Raw genomic sequence first — 9,140 nt, forward strand, 5'->3', positions numbered from 1 at the left:
CAAGAGAGCCAAAAGAAATCAGTTTCATGAAAAATGCAGAAAAGAGAAAATATCCAAGAGTAGGGCATTGTCAACAATGTGAAATACTGGGGATAAGAGGCCAATGAATTTTGCGCTCAAGGTTGTTAACTTCACTGAGAGGAGTTTCAGTTGAGTCATCAGTTTAGAAGCCAGAATTCAGATATTTGAGACATGAGAGGTGAGAAAAGTAGAAGGAATGAGTGTACATAACTTTTTCTAGCAATGTGTTTGTAAAAGGGAAGAGAGTTAAAATGAAATAAGTTGAATGGATACCAGGTGAAATGGAGATTATATTTTGCTTTTTAGGATATAGAGATGTATTTATAAACAACAGGTAATGAGTCTGTGGTTAGTGAGAGAGTGAAAATTAGAGAGGATGGTCACAGGGGAAGGGGGAGGTGGGAGGAACAATATCTGGAGGAATGGAATCAAGGTCACAAATAGGAGGAGGAAATAGAATTTCTTTATCAAAAATTGAACAAAGAAGGACAGATGAGGAATGGTATCAAATAATTTTGATACAAAGAATGGAGCAAAAGAAAGAGTTTACAACAAATGGCCTCATTTTCTTAGTAAAGTCTTATGAAGTCAGGTCTTCTGCTAAGAGGGAAAATATGGTGGTGTTCAAGGTTTAAGGGGAGAATAAAAAGTATGGAACAAACACTGTGGTGAATGCAATAAAGCATCAATTAGGAAAAATAAACTATTTGTCTTTCTGAAGAGATGGTCTACGCAAGTTGAGACAGCCTGAGTAATAAATTGATATATCAGTCTACCTCATATTAAAAAAAAAATGGTCAGAAATCCTCCAGTATATTTTGGTGAGTTTTCTATTGAGTACTTATAAATATGTATTTTCAAGCATCACAGAAAATTTTAAAAGCCTGTGGTGGAAGGGAGGGATGAGAAACAGGTACAAGCCTGTAATGTATACATAGACAAAGTGTCTATATTGAACAAAATAAAGGATCCATGAAGACACCAAACTAGAAAGACACCTGCCTCACAAGGACATTATGAGTAAAGTGCTTTATGAATCACAGGGTATTCTATCATAGTTATTATGTCATTATTATTGTTACTATGTTTGCCTATAATATGAATGTGAAATATGAATAATATAATCTCCCCTACCTACCTCATAAATTTGTTCTGAAGATCATAGGAGAAATTTTGTAGGAAAGCTCTTTTAAAATGTTATTTAGTGAATATAAGAAATTACAATATTGCAATCTCAAAGGAAGCAATATCACTTAGATCAGGAATTTAGGTAGCTGTAACCAGTCTAGGACATTCACTATTGTAAAGTGAATGATTTAAAAAAGTAGAATTGTTTTATCTTAAAATATAAAATTTCTTTTGCTGATTTTAAGAATAATTGTGGTTGAAGGAATAACTTGCATAGTGCTTTCCCAATCAATTCTTTTGCAACAATGCTATTAATATATTTTTATCAAAAATACTTTAATATCATTAAATCTTGTTATTATATTACTATCCTTTGACTAATCAGTGGAAACCATCCCAATCCGAAATAATAATCCCTATTATGACTACTTTGCTCCCCTTAACAGTGTTTTTGCTGCAGTCTGTCCTCCCTTCTGCAGTCCTTAGGCATCACACCTTTCTTATTCTGTATATAGTAGCCCTCTGTCTTCCTCACTCCAGCTGACCCCTCTCCTCTCACCATTATCCTCTAAATCTCTGCCCTTTTTACTATGACAGATTCAACTTAGTGCCCTAGTATTCACTACTGACCAAAGATTTTACCTTTACCCCTTACATAGGATTTATTTTCTCAGCCATAAAATTGTTATTATGGCAATAAATTTCCCCTATAACATTGTTCTATTTAACACCTGTTTCATCAGAAGAAATTAGTTATGTGAGGTGTGTATATACCTGTTCTTGCAGATCAAATTTACAATACTAAGACATGATCTTAGAACATTTGGGTAAAATATATTAATAATCTAAATATTTGAATGTAAGGGCTATTGAAAGGAAGCTTCTTAGGATTTTTTTAAAAATCAGACAATCCCTAAAATAGAATGTGAGTAGGAGTCAGAGACAAAGTCAGGGACAAATGTACAGAGATTTATTTGTATGAGATTCAAAAGCATTATATATATATACACATATATACATATATACACACACATATATATTCACACACATGCACATTATCCATATGTATATATACACTATATATGTGTATCTATCTATCTGTCTATCTATCTATCTATCTATCAATCTACATCTTTATTCATTAAATCGCCAAATATATCTATTTAACATTTGAGTATTCTGAACAAATTTACCCCTGGAGTATCATATTCCAAAATCTGGAAAACTTAGATGTACCACTAAAAACAATATTGATTATCTCCCATTTAGAGCAGTATCTTAAGGCAAAGAATAATTGTGAAAGCTGCTTCTCTGATCATTTCCACCCAAATTAAAAAACTGCTTGGGAGAACAGAAGTACCTTACATGCTTCCTACACATGATGATAATATTAAGACACAAATGGCTCTCAGTGGGTCTGTTTTCATGTTTAACATATTTTAATACATTTAAACATGCTACCTTTCAGAGAAGCAATTAGAAGTTATAATGAAATACCTTGATTTGCTTGATGTTATATACAGTATGGAAATAAATGAAAGTGATTTGTTGAAATGAGCATTTGGGGCTGAAATCTGCCCAAGGGGAGCTGTAAACACACCTGGGAGGGCAGCAGTTGCCTCTTAGTGTGAATCAGCATGCAAGAGAACAGCAGCCAGTTTGAAATGAATAGCTCTTCCCACATAATGTTCTTTGAGTTCAACTCCCAAGGTTCCAGAAGCTTTCTATAACCGATTTAATTAGAAAACTGAATACAGTAAGAAACAGCAAGTGATTTACAAGGGTAAATCCCTTTCTGCAATCAAGGATGTTAACTAAATTTTATAAGATGCTTTGTTAAAAAATCCTAATGTATGCGCCTCTGGGTTCTAGTACTCTCTATTTATTATAGAAAATCTAGCAATTATACACACAAATATATTCATAATACTGTTAAATTAATCACAGAATGAACTAGGGAAGCATGAGAAGTATTTTTAAAAAATTTAAAATTCTGTGTGGGTTTTTGGTAGTACATTATACAAACACAGCTCCATTCCTCCCCTTAGATCTGGTGATGTATTTTCCTGGTACAGATGGAAGAATAACACCACTACCATCCGCCCATGTCCTCATGCTACAGTCTTTTAGTTATTTTAGAGTTGGCAGAATATAATTTCCTCCTGGAAATAATGGTAGTAGTTGTACTACTACAAAGGTGGTTGTACTATCTTTCAGCAAAGGATGTGCCTTTGAATACAATATTGAAGTAGCCTTGCCCGAATCTATTTTACCTATAATCCCCTGCCTCCTGACTCCTCCTGTAGCATATTGTTGGGGAAGACAGCTAATTCTAGGTGACTTTAAAATAGTTCCTGACTGGGTAGTGAGGAAGTAGAGGGAAGTGGAAAGTCCAGTTGATATTAAACTGTAGAAATCTTCCTCCTAAATTCAATTCAATATGCAAGACCTATTAAACAAAGTGAAAACATGTCTGGGACTCATTTCCTCCTAGCTTAATATTTTCTTGAAAACAGATGTGTGAACATTTACAATATAAATCTCTCTCTCTCTCTCTCTCTCTCTCTCTCTCTCTCTCTCTCTCTCTATATATATATATATATATATAAGTTATAACTACCTTACCATTGCTTTTATTCACATTTATATTTTCCAATTTTACTTTTCCCAAAATACATTTTTTTCAATATCATAGATTTTCATTTGTGGACTAGAATGAATATATTGTGATTCAACATCCCTTGTGGATCTCCATTTAGAGAACTCTTGTGTAAAACAACAAGTAAGAAAATCAAGGTTTGAATCAAACAAATATATGGTTTGCAAGAAAACCCAAACAAACTCTACCTTGCCACTTGACATTTACTGAGTTTTTTGTCTTCTCTTTTATTAGTCTTTCAACCATTAATAAATTGATTGACCTCTCTTTTACTAGTCTTTCAGTCCCTAAGATATCAAAAATGATGCTTATCATTTCTCTACATAATCAGTGGTGTCATGTGAGTAATATAAACAAAGCCTTAAACATCTTTAAGAGAAAAAGATTGTGCCTAAAAATAATGCTACCTTTCATATTACATTCTAATTAACATCATTGTTACCCCCAGAATAGAATTAAATACCTGAATTTATATGATACTCAAAATATAGTTATTATCTGTGTGATATCAGGCTAGTGACCTCTGGAGGTTAGATTAAATGACCTTTAATAGACAGCTCTAAATATATGAACATTTTTAAAGCTACTGTCCCTTTCTTATTTTAATCAAGCATATGAATACGACACAGTCTTATACTATGCCTTTATTTTATTTTATTTTTAATTTATGGAATAAAACAAGCATTTCCATAACATAGTACAATAAAACAGATGATAGTACATGAAATAGTAAATCTACTATGCACAACCTGCTATTCCTTTCAAATATACAACAAAATTATCATGTAATTTTTGTTCTTCCTTCCCCCTGCCCTCCCCAGAGATGGCTACCATTAGACACAAATTGGTATATATGGGTAAAATTATTCTATACATACTTCTGTTTAACAGTTCTTTCTCTGTATGCAGATGGTGTTTTTCTTCTTATGTCCTTTATATTAACTTGGGTATTTATAATAAACAAAGCAATTATTCACTCATTCATTCTTAAAACAATATTGATGTTACTATTTACAATTTTATCTTATTACACCCAAAGGTATAGATTTTTTAATAACTCCTTGGTCATAATTACAGATTGCTCTCCAAAATGGTTAGATCACTTTACAATTCCACAATCAATTAGTATCCCATTTTTTTTCACATCCTCTCCAACATTTGTCACTTCCTCTTTCTATCATTTTAGACAGTCTGGTAGGTGTAAAATGATATCTCAAGGTTGTTTTAATCTGCATTTCTCTAATCAATAGTGATTTAGAGAATTTTTTCTCTCTTTTTTCTCTCTTCTTACCTTATCCCTGTTACCTTATCTTTTCCTCTTACTCTCTGTTTCTTTGTTTTACTCACTCCTCTAAAATTCCCTTCCTTATCTCCTCCCCACCCTCCTAATCTTATACTATATACCCTTTTAAAAGTCCCTCCCTCACCCCAGTTGGGGTCATCTAGACCTCTCTAGAAGTTCAGAAGACTTTTAAGCCTCTTCAGATGCACACTTTTCTTCAACTCATATGAGTGTAAAGTTTCAACATTACCAGCACTCCATCCCCAATTGTTTCTTCTGTATTAGTTCTATCTTTGATGCCCCATTTTTGGTGAGATAATTACTCCTTTTTACCTTTTCTTACCCAATTTTGTTTTTTAGAATCACTCCATCATGCACAACTCAGGCACAATCTTTCTTTCAAACTACCTTAGTAATGATAATAGTTTCAAGAATACTGATAACATTTACATATATCATAAGTGAACAGTTCGAGCTTTATCAGTGCCTTATAAGTAGTCTTTAATGATTTCCTTATATTTCTTCTGGATTTTCTTTGTCAAAATTTCCATTGACTTCTGGTCTTTTTGCTACAACTACTTGAGAGTCTTTCAATTTGTCAAATATCCTTTTGTTTTTATTGTTCAGGATTTCACTCAACTTTGCTGGATAAGTTATTCTTGGATGAAACCCCAGCTCCTTTGCTCTTCAAAATATAATGTTCCAAGACCTACAGTCTTTTACTGCAGAAGCTGCTAGGTGGTGTTAAATCCTGGTTGTTTTTCCACAGTATTTAAAATTTTTTTTTCCCTTGTTGCTTGCAATATTTTCTCTTTAACCTGGGACTTTTGAAATTTGACTATGACTTTCCTATAAGTTTTCTTCCTAGGATCTCTTTCAGATGGTGATTGGTGGATTCTTTCTAGAACTTCAGGGGAATTTTCCTTAATAATTTCTTGTAATATTGTATCCAGATTCTTTTTTATCATAACTTTCAGGTAGTCTGACAATTCTTATTGTCTCTCCTTGATCCATTCTCCAGATGAGTTGTTATTTCTTTTTTCTGATGAGATGTTTTGGATGCTGTTTTATTTTTTTCTAATTTTATTGTATCTTAGTGTCTTACAACATCATTTTATTCCACTTGCCCAATTCTAATTTTCAAGGAGTTATTTTCTTCCTGAAGATTTCATATTTGTTTCCTAATTGGTTAACTTTCTTTTCATAATTTTCTTCAATTGTTTTAATTTATTTTCTAATTTTTCCTCATTCTCTCTTATTTGATTTTTAAGTTGCTATTTAAGTTCTTCCAAGATTTCTTTTTTGGCTTGTGACCACTTGACATTACTTTTCAGGGTAAGAGTGGTTTTTTTCCCCTTACTTTCTCTGAATGTGTACCCAGATCTTCTTTTACACTGAGAATTCTTATAGCCAAGTATAGGTTAGATCAAGAAAGCTGATTCTGAATCATGCCAGAATTCCAATATGAGTTCTGGTGATACCATTACCATTAGCAAGTTATTACTGTTAGCAAGTCATTTGGCATTTCTAGGCCTTAATTTCCTCATCTGTAAAATGAGGAGGTTAGCCTAATAGATGATCTCCAATATCTCAGATGTTTAAAGTACACATTCTTTTGAAGTGTGACTATTTTGAATGACAAATGTAAACTACCATATTAAAAATAGGTTACATGAATATAATATACCATAAAAAACATATATCTTTCTCATTTACCAAATTTATTAGAACTCCTAGCCATGTCATGTTTTTCCTCAAAGTGTTAAAACAAATGTTTCATTAGAAATTGTTCTTCTTTTGTTAGAAGCCTCTGTTTCATCAGGACATACATATAAAGAGCCATGTGGTTCAATTATGGCAAGCAAAACTAATAGCTATCTTAAGGCTGATAGGATCCCTAAAAAATATGTTTATTATTACAATGAGAAAGTTGTCCAAGGATGCTATTATACTGACAAAATATATTGGAGAATTAAAGTAATTATTTGGGTAATTTAGGGGAAACTTTTTCCTCTCCTCTTTCCTACTCCTGTTATTTATGGTAAAATATCTCATTTTGCTCAAATGACAGAAGTTGACTGACTACACTAATCAGATTCTTCAGAAATGTTTGCTTATTCATTCATTTTTTTCCTTTTTTTAAGGCAATTGAGGTTAAATGACTTACCCAGAGTCACACAGCTAGTAAGTGTCAAGTGTTTGGTCTGAGGCCAGATTTGAACTCAGGTCCTCCTGACTTCAGGGCTGGTGCTCTATCCACTGCACCACCTAACTGCCCCTTCATTCATTCATTTTTATGTGAACATAAGCAAAGAGTATCGTCCTTCTCCAAAAAGATAGTTCATTCCTGAGTCAGTATTTACTTAAATCCAACACAATTGCACTGCTTTAGGATGTACAGCAGGGATGTCTGGAAAAAAATCGTTTTCTGAATAAGTTTGTCTGGAGTTCATTTATAGGAAGGTCAGGTGTGTAGTCAATGCACTGTATTGCCTCCTAACACACAGCTCATTCAGAAATAATGAATATTATTGAAATTAAAAGTTTTTTTTTTCAGATAAAATGCCAGAGAAAATAAATTCTAAAAAGATCAAGGTCTGACATTGTAGCCCATCTTTTCCTCATCCCCCCTCTACCTCTTTAAATTGATTTAGAGATGTAACAGAGAACAAACCTGGATAGAGGTGAGTCTTCATATGATTTTGATAACTTGGTATGAGGAGTCTTCTGTTTTTCTATTACTCTATTTCACTTTACTATAGGTATTGACTCTTTGAATTAGAAGAATATTTCTGTTTCTAATCAAATAAATGACTAGACAGGTAAAAGCAGTGGTGATGCAGAAACGTAATGTTGACCAGGGACACCCCTTATCCTTTGCCCTTATGGTTATATTAGTTGGAGGAAGAGGAGGAGGAGCAGGAGGAGGAAGAGGAGAATGAGGAGGAAAAGCAGCAGCAGCATTAATAGCTAGCCTTTATGTAGCACATTAAGGGTTGTGAAGGGCTTTAACAATATTATCTCATTTGATCCTCACAATAGCAGTGAATTGCAGGTGATGATGCTATTCTTACTTTATAGATATAGAAACTGAGCAGGCAGAGTTTATAAAACTTTCCTAGAGTCACACAGGTAGTAAATATCTCAGGTCGGATATGAAATCAGGTCATATTAACTCTGAATCTAGAACTCTACTGAAGAAGCTGTCTATTGAGAACAAAAATTAGGGCTTCTGTTTCTTTAGGATTTTCCTATAAGATCTAACATAATAAAACACATACAGGATATTAAGTAATGTTTTTGGTTCATAAAATATTTGGTTAGATCATGTAGTTAGATTTGTGAATGAAGGATTTTTTTTTAAATTGCTCCCCGGTACATTTGGGCAGAGGCAAGGGGTTCAGGAAATTTAGTTAATTCCTTGTATTTACAAAGGTCTCATGGTCCTAATTAAGAACAATATCCAGCTTCATTTCAATGTACATTCCATGTATGTATTTAGGTATTTTGTAGAAATATATTTCCAAATATTTTATAGCTATGTATGTATATACACCAAATATTTACAACATATTCTGTGTAAAATAAAGGTGGTAAAGATATCAATTATTGATGTGGATCTTTTGTTGCTATAAAGTTTTTGTAACCATGAATTATTAAATTAGAACATTTATCAAATGTTAATTTGATTATTATAAAATTGGGAACTCAAATTATTTTTGCTTTTTCTTCCACTTTAGTATGTTTGGATGAAATAATCTCCATATATTTCATAAAGCAGGGGGAGCATTAATACATGTTATAAATTAGCTAATTAGCTTTGCAAGAAGGAGCTCACAGGGCAAAGAGAGGGCATCTGAGACACAAAAGAAGTTTTTGAAAGCTGAGGTGTTAATAGTATTTGGACTATTGCCTGGAATTCACCCCTGCCCTGAGACTAGTTCAGGAATGAGAAAGAAAATGGATGGACAGACAGAAAGACAGACAGGTAGATGATAGATAGATAGATAGATAGATAGATAGATAGATAGATAGATAGATAGATAGATA

Source organism: Vombatus ursinus, unplaced genomic scaffold, assembly GCF_900497805.2.
Source record: "Vombatus ursinus unplaced genomic scaffold, bare-nosed wombat genome assembly UNPS02009573.1, whole genome shotgun sequence".
NCBI lineage: Eukaryota > Metazoa > Chordata > Mammalia > Diprotodontia > Vombatidae > Vombatus > Vombatus ursinus.